The sequence below is a fragment of the Lepisma saccharinum genome, chromosome 15, assembly GCF_977018435.1.
Source record: "Lepisma saccharinum chromosome 15, izLepSacc3.1, whole genome shotgun sequence".
Lineage (NCBI taxonomy): Eukaryota > Metazoa > Arthropoda > Insecta > Zygentoma > Lepismatidae > Lepisma > Lepisma saccharinum.
This window is the reverse complement of record NC_139243.1, coordinates 5,608,728-5,620,693: the sequence shown is the minus strand read 5'-3', so window position 1 is coordinate 5,620,693 and position 11,966 is coordinate 5,608,728. Positions and strand designations below refer to the sequence as shown.

Below are 11,966 nucleotides of genomic sequence, written 5' to 3'. Positions count from 1 at the left end.
ATGTCAATGTTCTAGGGGGGACTGATGGCAGTTCCAAGGGGGGCTCAGCCACCCCCCCCCCCGGCCCCTGCCTGGCTACGGGCCTGCTTTACGCGCTTTAAATTATCCCGCTACACTCTTCGGAAGTAGCTACCGACAGTAATTATTGTTGACTAATGGCTTGTCATCGTTGTCACAGTCGATTCAACGCACAAGTGAGCATTCCGAAAACTGTGAAACAACACGAGCAGCAAATTGATTTTTTTTAATGGAACAAAAGCTCTAAGTTAGTATTTCTAACATTGTAATTCCTCTCCTGTCCTTTTTACGCAGTCCTTTGCCTCCGAGAGCCACTGCACACGCAGCTGCCCCCAACCCCCCTTTTCCCCCGATTTCATGTTCTTCTCCCACACGTAGCGGGACTGTATGCCTTTGCGCATGCGCGTAGCTCATCAACAATGACCGACTTCGACGATGAGGCACACAGGCTGTGTGGGGCAGCTGACAAGGTTTATACACAACAGTTCTCGACCGGTTGCCCAAGGAGATCGTGAATAATCGTACTGAAGCATACGTGCAGTGAACTTGTAATACGAACGTGAACTCCGAATGATGTAATGGCTTGATACATATCAACGTTTTTAAAATAAGCTCGTTTTTATAATTTGAAAAGTGATTATAACGAATTGTCTTTATTAATGTGCCCTTGTGCTTCAAAAGAACTTCACTGCAAGAAGTCCATGTGTATTTAAAAAAAACCTTGCATATTCTACGTGCTGCTGTCGTGTCCCTACAACTTGTTGCATTTACGACCTGTTGGAAAGTTGAAGAGCTAACTTGTAAGTACTATCTTTCTTTATCGTTAAGCTACGTGCAAACTTGATAAATACATGTCAATAAGTTTGACCTACAGAACTCGGCATCTGTTGTTCAACGAAACTATCGCAACAGTTTATTATTATAATATTTCTTTCGAATAAGCATGACAACATTTGCATTTTTTTTATTATGGAATTGTGTATGTTTTGGACTACGATACAGTGTGACAGTTTTATTTGGCAGTGTTGCCACACCGTGTATTTATGCTCCTTGGGTAACCACGACGGCACTCGATGTTGCTTCGTAGCGATATGTATAATTATTCCGTGCTGAAATTAAAGTTGTAAAAATATAATTAGGTGGAGAATTTAGTTGAGTTTTAAGTCAACTTTATGGACAGTTATGCTAATCGGAGCTGAACTGGCAGTTTAAAGTTAAACGTAACCACTACCAGGTATTGAAGCCTGTGCCCCCTGATTACAAGGGATTAACGTTACCTTGACGCAAACGGGGAGGCAAGCAAAATTTAGAAGCGCCTGTGTGCACCGTCATGTTGACGGTAATCGAATCTCCTTCTCGACACCAAAGGTTCAGAGTTCGAGTCCCGGTGAAGGGATGGGCGTTCTTTCGTGCATGCGCCGTACATCCTCATCGTTGCTATTAACCAAAGAAGCAGGCAAGTCACGTAAAATAAGAAACAGAACAAGTGACAACAGCGTGTGCGATTAGGGGGGCGTAGTTTTTGCCTCCGCACTATGACTTCTTAATGCTAAAGCCTTGTCTACCAAGAAAACGTAACCTCTCCGTGTCCCTCCAGGTTTGGTACCCAATCGCCCCTACTGAATGACAATATTTGTTTGATAAAATAATGCTGCCTGAAAACAACAGTTTTAAGTACAGACATATAATCTTTGACGCGTTGCCTTGTGTCAATCCCTTGGCCCTGTGTTGAGCGTGACCTGAAGATTATGTGTTCGATTCCCTTTCAGCGTGCGATATGATCATAGTTCATCCTCATTGTTGCGATTAATCCAAATAGGTACAGGGTGTTTCAACGAAATTGTAACTGAACATGTGTTTTGGATACTTTCAGTTACCTTTTTAGTGAAACCTTCTGTATAAAAACAATGTTAAAAAAACAGAACCAGTGCAATATAATTTGGTTTGTATTCAATGGCGGCGATTGGATTCCAAAATTGGGGGGGGGGCAACCACTGTTTACTTTCCCTTGGTACATAAGGTTTACCACAGAGAAGGGGGGGGTGAAAGTCGCAAGAAGTTGGAGGGCAACCATCCTAATCGCCGCCACTGTTTGTATTGATGTAGTGCAAATCTAAGGTCGTTCATTTTTTGTGTTTGGACTCAGGCACGTATCCAGAGGGGGGGCTTAGGGGGCTCGAGCCCCCCCCCCGAAAGTTTTAGGTTTACACTAGATAAAAAGAGGTTTTTGGTTTCTTGTGGTGTGAAATAAAATAATGTGACAATAATTTAAGGAGAGAAATAATTATCGAGGCAAGACAGAGAATGTTCCGTAACCCTGTTATTGATAATAACACGTATCCAAGATGGGGCACAGGGGGCTAGACCCTCTACCCAGGAAATTTTTCAGTTTACGTTAGATAAAATTAGGTTTGGCTTCTTAAATAATGTAAAAATAATGTAAGGAGAGAAATAATTATCGAGGCAAGACAGAGCATGTTTTATACCCCTGTTATAGTTAATGACTCGAGCCCCCCCACCTCCCTCAGAAAATTTTTTCAATTTACACTAGAAAAAATTAGATTTTTGGCGTCTTGAATAATGTGAAGATAATAAATTTATAAATCTGAGAGAAATAATTATCCAGACAAAACGGAGAGTGTTCTATAACCCTATTATTGTCAATAGCACGTATCCAAGGTGGGAATCAGGAGGCTCGAGCCCCCCTTCAGGATTTTTTTCTGTTTAAGCTAGATAAAACTAGGATTTTTTCTTCTTGAATAATGTGATGATAATTTGGGAGAAATAATTATCGAGACAAGATGGAGAATGTTCTATAACCCTGTTATTGTTAATAGCACGTATCCAAGCTGGGGCTGAGGTGGCTCGAGCCCCCCCCCCCAAGAATTTTTTTATTTTAAACTAGATAAAATCAGGTTTTTGGCTTTTTGAATAATGTGACGATGATTTAAGGAGATAGACAATTATCGAGGCAAGACGGAGAATGTTCTATAACCCTGTTGTTGATAATATTGCACGTACACTTTTCTTGTGCTTTCGGTGTTCTCGCAGCGTACTTGAGCACAATGTAGATACTTGTCAGCATTTGGAAGCTGCACAACAAAGGTAGCGCCACACTTAGGGCGATTCGTTGTAATTTCTAATCTCTGGAAGGCGGGAGAGGGAAAGTTCTTGAATGAGAGAAGGAGTCAACTACTGGCGATATTAACGAATCGTTTTATCTGCAGAACGTTCTAGAATATAATGAGGATATAAATACGCAGATTCAATTTTTCGGTTGATCTGTACAAAGCACCGGTTAATGAGATGTCAGAGGTAAGTGTGACAATTCATACAGTCGATTGGTGATCAGATCAGTCAGCACCCTCTGATTGCTTTATAAGATATAGTGATTCGAAAATGAAGACATTGACGACAGCAGAATTTCCGGGGCCTCAGTGTAGTGCAAGTTCGGTTCGAGGGCCGAAGAGATCCAAAGTCTCTCTCTAAAGTGAATATTTCAGCAGTACCGGATATTGGAGTGGTTTATTAAAACAGAAATAAACTGCATAGATCAACTGAAAAGCAAAGTTTTGAGTGATGATTTAGTTTTGCCAGAACTTAATTTCGTATATGCAGTCCGAGAATTTCATGGTATAAAAAATACTTTTGTTTAAGCCTACTGGGTTCGAAACACATTCAAGCACTTAACTACCATAAAGAGACAGCCGAAAATTTTATGAATGTCGAGAAGAGAAAGCAAGAAGATGTTGCATATGTAGACATTTTAGGCGGAAATTGCAGGCTCTACCAACTGAGCCATCCTTGACTTCAACCGATTTTTCGTTAAAATGTCTACATAGTACATGTCCTGTGTATATCAAATCGTAAGGTGTTGCCTGTATAGTGAACAAGCACAGAAAATATAGGAGAGAGAAGAAAACTGAGGAGCATTATCACCGGTTGAGGATAATTTTTTCTGTGGTCAACAAGAGCTACTACTTCGAGGTGACAATGACAGTGGCCTAATAAGGGAGATTTCACACCTTGTCGCTTGAGGATTTCACAAATCGAAATTAGGTTTGTGCGGCCTTTTGTGTCGCTACGGTGTGAAACGTTGCTGTTGATTGGCCCATTCCAATCGACATGTATCGCGTGTCCCTTCGGTCTGAAACCTTCCTAAGTCTTGAAAATCCAAGTCACAAGGATGGAAAATTAGGGCCTTGTTAAGGTTAGGTGTGAAGGCAGGCAGACGACAGCACCCTAAAGGATCATATCCAAACCTGCAGGAAGAACGCATCTTACTTCAATCTCCAATACGGAATGATAAAAACTTCTGGTGAGTTGATTTTAAAAATGTCCGAGATAAAGAGAGGCGTGCCCAGGATTTTCGGAAGGGAGAGGGGGAATACTGGGTCAAATGGGGTTATTACCTCACCAAATCTCCCTTGGGCACGTCACTGGAGATAAATGAGTAAGCATTTCATCATACTGGGAGACGAAACATTAGATGTGTTGGGAACGGAAGGGTTTTCACTGTGCATTAGAGTCGCAGAGCGATATGACAGCGGCTGTATTCGAGAAGACTTCCTTTGTTTCGTGCCGATATATGACAAGACAGCGGAAGCTGTGACAGGCATTTTTGAACACTTGTGAGTGCTAAGGCCTGAATCTGAACAATTTGGTGGGTTTCGGCTTTTATAAGAGCTGAAAAATGGGAGGACAAGACACGTTAGTGGTGTTCAGGCTCGAATCAGAGAGAATTCGAGAGCTGTCTGCGTCCAGTTCGCAGCCCACAATTTGAATCTCGCGTTGTCGAGTGGATTGTCCATCCCGTGCATGTGTAACAGCTTCGTAAAAACACTCAAAGACACCATAGATGTTTTTATGTCTGATGAGATGAAATGGACAAAAACACATACTGAGATGGTTCCGGCACACAATATTAATGCATGGAAACAGAGGAGTCGAGTGGTAAAAAATGTTCCGATTTCACGTTCTGATTAAAATGACAGCCTTATAGTGGCAACGATTTAAGAGATAGATGTTCCCCATTTTTTATTTTTTTGCCTCAACATTATGACCTCTTAATGTTGAGCCTAGTCTACCAAGAGAAAGTAAACTTTCCTTGCAACGTCCTCCGCACCCCCCCCCCCCCGTTTTGGAACCCAATTGCCACCTCTGGTCTTAAACACACAATTGTGAGGTTCTTACTATACCCCTTAAAAAATTGGTGTTGAGCCCCCCCCGAAAGGAATTCCTGGATACGTGCCTGTTTGGACTAACCACGACGATGTGAATTAATAATGATTGGATCAAATTGATGGTGAGAGGTAAAAAAAAGGTAAAGTGCTCCCCTGTGGTTAGCACCACGCCATGAAGGCGTATAGGAGGTGGGGGAGGTAACGCCCCACACTTTCTTGATCCGGTCTTGAGTGGGGCTGATGTGATCAGCATCACCACCCTGACCGCCTTTACACCCCAGGGTTTCCACCAAGTACCCATGTCATTCGACGCTGGGTGGGCGCCGGGGCCGCTTTCAACGTTAGAAAAGTTCCCGGATTTGAACCGGCCGGGGATCGAACCCGAGACCTTTAGCATGGTAGTCAGACGCGTTACCGACTGACATTCACAAAAAGGAACACCCGTACTCGGAGCCTAGGCTACCCTTCAGAAGACTTAACGTGATTCGACCACTCAATTGCCGTACCCTGTGGCCGAGTGGTTAGCACATCTCGCTGCGACGCCAAGGATCCCGGGTTCGAATCCCGCTCGGGCTTGGTTCTTTGTGAATGTCCATTCATCAATTTAATCATTTCATCACTCATCCCCATATTCGCCAAGAGGCACAAAACGCGAAGTAAAAAGTAAACTATACTAAAATCGACCAATCAATACGCCCGGCCACCGAGGCAAACCAAATGTAGTTCACACGCACACACGCAAGTGTGTATATGTGAAAGAAAGAGGTACCTATTGCCTACGTGTTAGCATGAACAATACCTCACTCCTTCTGAAAGGCCATTGACCAATAAACCGAAACAAAGCGTCCTTTTATCCTGCAGGGTAGATTACCACAAAAGCCTTTTCCTCATTGTATTCCACATATTTAACCTCCGTAGCAGTGGCGGTGATTGCTTGCTGAAACCAGGGGTAGGGACAAAATTGCCAAATTTTTCACAATACCAGCACTGCATGTGTTTTCAAGTATATTTCTCCGAGAAGTCAGCTTTTTCAAAATTTCAGTTTTGTTGAAAAAAATAATAAAACTGAATAGTTAGTGTTTGCAATTATACTGAACCAGTGCTAAATGTTTTACGGAATCCATTTTTGCCAGTTCACCGTGCGGACTTCACTGAAAAGTCTCGTTCAACATTATAAGTGTTAACCTCTTGCTGCTCGGTACATTATCTCGTACTTCTAATGAGTGTGGTCAAGGTATACAGGAACACATTCCGATCAGAAGCCGCCGCAGTATTCCAACCGGTAGGGCGTCTGACTGCTACGCTTGAGATCCGGGTTCGATTCCCGGGGCAGTTGGTCTCATTTGGTACCTGTATAGAGCGGTTTCTGTAACTGCCTCAACCTCGTCGAAGGGCTACTTTAGCGTGGCGGAGGCACGGTGTAATGCGCAGGGGAAAGCTTGGCCTTCCGTCAGAAAATAACAAATTACCCTTTGACCTTCTGTTTCCCCAATTAAAAGACGCATTTCCTTCATGTAAATGGTGTAATGTATGACATTTACGACTTTTCATGCAGGGAAAGAAGTGGACGTCTGGTAACCTAATTGAACTCTTCCAGTGCAGCAAAAACAATTGACAGCTGACGTACACTTACCTATAAATATATTTTTCGTGGGGGGGGGGGAGGGTTTCCGAACCAAATGTTTCAGAAATAATAATAATATGTTTAAATTAGGACGTTAATATTATTTGTAGGTCTATTTACAATGTGTAAATTAATTAATATTGTATTGTCATTACGTGAAAAGGCGTCTCAGTGGGCGCAGACTTCTGGCACGGAAATTCCGGCGTGGGTTACACGTGTTTCCCCGTAATGCTCGTTACACCATTTGATTTCGATAGCAGCAGACAGCAGAAGCTCTGTTGCTTTATGTACTGGCTTTTCTCTGCGTCTCAGTGGACGTCAAGCTTAACACCTACGCAGTGGCGGCGATTGGGTTCCAAAACTGGGGGGGGGGGCAAGGACAGTTTTCTTTCCCTCGTACATGAGGTTTAGCATAGTGCGGGTGCAAAAGTGGCAAAAAGTAGGGGGCAACTGCCCCCCTCGCCCCCCTTAATCGCCGCCACTGCTGACCTACGTATTCATTATCTACCTTACGTGTAGCTAAGATCGCTAATTTGTAGAGATGCTGTCCTTCAAAGCCGTATGATCCCAATATAATAAGCCTCGATTATAAACAAGTAGATTCTCATTATTTAATTTTAGTACTTGGTTGTCGTTTGGGGGGGGGGGTTTCGGACCCCTTGATCACCCCCTCCAAAAACGTCCTTGATAGCCGATAATAGAGACAAGTTTTAAGGAATGGTCGGCCCAAGGAGCGAAATTCCTTGAGCATTTTCGTTATAAAGAGTGACACACACACTCTGTTATCTGAAACAATCGCCTCATCCATTCCGGCTTAAAATTATATTTGTGTAGCTTAGTGAAGTCACAGCTTCCGCCCTAGATAAGGATAACTTCGTCGTTAGAAAACTTGAGTACCCGTGGGAACCATATCTGCGAAGTCCTGACAACATAGACATCTTTATCTCTCGTAAAATCCTACACTGAAACAACATGGTTAATAAGAGTATTGCGTAATTACTAACTTTTTTAAATACATACAAAAAACAAAACAAAAACCCGACGTTTTTAGCCGTGAAAGTTTTGAGTTTGTTGTTGTAAGTCCACTTTATGCACAGACACGCGAACTAGACAGTTGAAAGTGGGATCCGAACCTCTATGTGCTTCCACTGGTATCGACACCGGGACCCATTGATTACAAGGCGACGACGTTATCACTAAGCTATCGTGGAGGCATTTTTCACAGTGAACTACCGACGAAATTTGACAGCGTGTAGAGGACATCAAGGCGAGCAACTTATCTTAAATTTTTGTATAGTTGAGGCCTTGTTCCGGCGCTTCCAGCTTTGGAAAACATATTTTATCCTGTAAGGATGCAGACATTCATTACAATTTCATATTTGCTACTGGAATTTATTTCTTCTGTGATGTAACATGCCGAATTCGTTAGTGATATACGGAAACGGGATTACAAAAGGTTGTTCGCTTTATATCCGACCATTTTTGACGGGTACTCACCTTAAGAGATACCGCGCGCCACCACCGATCATGTTCTATTGGACCCCCAGCATTGTGGACTATCGCCCGGCACCGCAGTTTCCATTGCAGCAAGCTCCGGCGCAGGACAGGCATGGGAATTCTGTCCCACTCCTCCCTGCAAGCTTTCCATAGACCATCCAGAGTGCGCGGGCGGCGATGTTGAAGAAGTCGTTTCAACGGTTCAAATGCGCAAGAATCCATTGGAGTGGCATCTGGGCCCATTGGAGTGGCATCTGGGCTTTTCACAGGAATGTCTTCAAACGGAATGACACGAATTCCTAATTCCTCTGCCATTTCCTGATAAAAACTTAGTGATGTTCTGGCGGTATGACTCGAAGCCTTGTCCATATGGATCACATCACCTGGTTCGCGTCCATTCCATACATTTGTGGGATGTCTCTCCGATAGATAGGTGTCAGAATGGAGTCTTGGGAGTATCTGGCATTCACCTTCAAGTTTTAGTCCACCTTGCGTATCATCAACTTACCCTCATATCCGAATCCCGTCACAACCATAAAGCCACGAGGGAAACTTTCCCTGCACTGACGAATAAAGTTGCTGCGCCCCTTGCCGTCAACGTCACGGTATGTGATCGCTCGAATGTGACCACCAGCAGTGAGATAGACATATGATTCATCCATTGTGACAACTTTCTTCCATTTGGAACCCGCCAGGTACTTTTCATACAGTTTTCTGCAGTCCGTCTTACGTTCGGCAATGTGACGCGGTAGAAGGTGGTGTACACGGGCCTTCCGCACACACTTCAACTGAGGCGCTTGCTGTTTTGTTCACAGTTGACTGTGCGAGGAGGTGAAATCTGTGGGCCATATCACGTTGAGTTGGGGGATTTTCTTGGCACGTCAATCGACGGATCCCCCTTCGCACTACGGGTAACACTTTGCTTGCAGCCCTTCTGGTGGTTTTCGTGGGTGAATGTTTCGCAAGGAGAGTCTGTTGTGTGTAACGGGCCACAATAGATTTCGCAGAAGTCACCCCGAGTGTTAACCCATTCTCCCGACACTGTTTCACAATGCGTACGTATGAAAACTTAGCATGGAAAAGGGCCATTACGTAACCCTCCCAAGACCGGTTGATTTTCGGCGCCATTTGATAACATTCACTACCAACACTCACGCACCTACAATGGCAGACACAACACTGCTCCCGCTAGCAGACCCATAGTTCCAGCATGATACGCCAGGTGGCAGCACCGAATCGAAAATATAAAGCGAACAACCTCTGTATGTCAGAGGGCCAAGCAGGATGGAACCATGGTTCCAGGTAAATTTATTCGAAAGCACTTTTCTGAGTTTTTAGCCTTTTGGATCCTGATTCAATTTGCGATACTTTTCCTGTTCCATACATATTTCACTTCTTCCTCTAATCCTCCTTCCGATTCCTATTCTACACAGGCGCACACAATGCACTTCTGTTTCAAACAATAATTCGTAATGTTCCTGAAGGAGCTGGGATCGAATCTGGGTGGTGTAGCTCATTCTTCGCAATTCATGGAGAGCTTAATGGTAACGTGCGAGAGGTAAGAAATACACATATGAATGGCAAAACACTTCATTTGAGTTTTATACCCTCAATAACTGAACCAGCATGGTGGATGGAAATACCTGTCGTTCACTGTATGGAAGTGCTTCCTCAAGGTGTCGAACCACGGACTGGTTAATAGACGAAGAGTCCGTTTGTGTTGCTGGACTGAATGCTCAATACTTCTCTCTCCTTCTGATTGACTTCTTGATCGAAATTCTACACCCTCTGACTGATAGCTGAAGACTGACCAATGGCTCCCATTGTCCCAGATATGTATTGCGATGGGTTTTACTAAGCTCTGCAGAGTCAGTCACCTGTAGCTTCTTCCTGGGTTACACCTGTTTACGTGTTTACACCGTTGCAGACCAGGAAAAGCTTTGGTAATGTCTGACGCTGCATTCCTGACTGTCGAGTTCCCGTGTGGAAAATGATAGGTATTGTCTGGGATCTGGAAGTTATTTTTTATATTAATAGATTTGCATTATTGGGGATTATTACGGATTGCTTGAAACTTGTTGGCATACTTCTCGGGAGTAAGTTTTGAGGAAGTCAAAATAAAAGTATCTCTTGATCTTTATTCCAATTTCAGCTCTATATATAGCCTATTAGAAAAAAATCATTCCCATACAACCCAAGTCCTCACGTTAACACTAATATTAGGAATATACTTCAGTATTCTTCAAGCATACGAATATTACGAGTCCCCATTTACTATTGCAGACGCAATATATGGATCCACATTCTTTATAGCTACAGGATTCCAAGGGTTTCCCTACCACGATCTGTCCTCTTATTTTAATAATTTTCTAAGTTTAGTTACATCATAAATCCGGCCTTCATGACGGAGTGATTAGCACATCGCACTACGACGCCAGGGCTCCCGAGTTCGAATCTTGACCTGAGTGTTCTTTGTGTGTGTATCCATGGACGTCCACAGGATTTTTTCCAGGGAGGGGCAAGAAAGGTATTTTTTTTCCAGGGGGGCAAACAAGTCACATTTTCCCCCAAAAATGTGTTGTTCCCTAAAAAAACATTACTTAAGTTTGAATTTATGGTGTTCATGCAATAATTAACACATATTATTGTGGCTAAAATGAAATTATATGTGTGAAATACATAATTTTTGGTTGACTTTTATTTTCCAGCGGGGGCCATGGCCCCCTTTACCCCCCTTCCGGACGCCCATGTGTGTAACTTCATCATATCATCACTCATCTTCGCGATTAGCCAAAAGTGGCAGAAAAGCGAAATAACCAAATTAATCATTTCAAGTCGCTACGACAGTGGTGATGCTTGCTTGAGTTTTTAAGTCCACTTTATGCACAGACAGGCTAATCGGGGCTGGGCCTACAGTTTAAAGTGGGATCCGAACTACCGTGCAATGTGCTTCCACCGGGTATCGAACCCAGGGCACCTTGATTAGAAGGTGACGTTACCACTACGCCATCGGGGAGGGCCACCATGACAACAGTGTTTCCACGTGTATCAATTATAACTAGGACTCGGAAGTTGAAGTCCTATAAATTGGCAAAAAAAGACATTTAAAAAGACGTATAAATGTGATTCAAATTAATTAATTAACTTCAGTTTTAATTACATATTTACATATTTAATGAATAAATAAAATACAGAATTCTTGTCGTATGGAACACACAGTACGAAGAAACTGAAAGGTTCAAAACCAGAGAAAGTTGCCACTTACAGCGCGACTTTCCAGACAAGTTACGATTAAAGGACCTTGTACCGTACCTGCTTCAATCGTCCAAAAACATATTTACTTATTTTTATTTCTTAACTACAGAAAGGATGTTTAAGAGGTGATGAACTGATGATGATTCGAATTGAGAATGCGTAGTAAAAACGTAGTCGAAAGAAGGTGAAGTTGCAAAAAAAAAAAGCCGTTAAGACCTAAAAAAAGGCTAAAAAAAGGACCAATAAGCCAAAAAACGCCGACAAATGCAAAAAAGGACAAATAAATCCCACCTTTTTCTGGCCTACAATGACCCAAAATGAGCATATATTATGTTGGACCTCGTCTTCGGACACTAGGAAAGAAAAGGATTTTTCCTCAACTTCCGAGA

The 11,966-nt window shown here is 42.9% G+C and overlaps 1 protein-coding gene across 5 annotated transcripts in view; it reads left to right on the top strand.

Annotated features, from left to right (window-relative positions):
- Nucleotides 1-475: 475 nt before the first annotated feature.
- Nucleotides 476-11,966, top strand: part of LOC145999543 (sodium/calcium exchanger Calx-like) — a 173,475-nt gene continuing 161,984 nt past the window's right edge. For all 5 annotated transcript variants that reach the window (XM_083136537.1, XM_083136538.1, XM_083136540.1 and 2 more), the window contains exon 1: nt 476-818. The gene's annotated coding sequence lies outside the window, so the exon portion shown is untranslated. The remainder of the gene's footprint in view (nt 819-11,966) is intronic.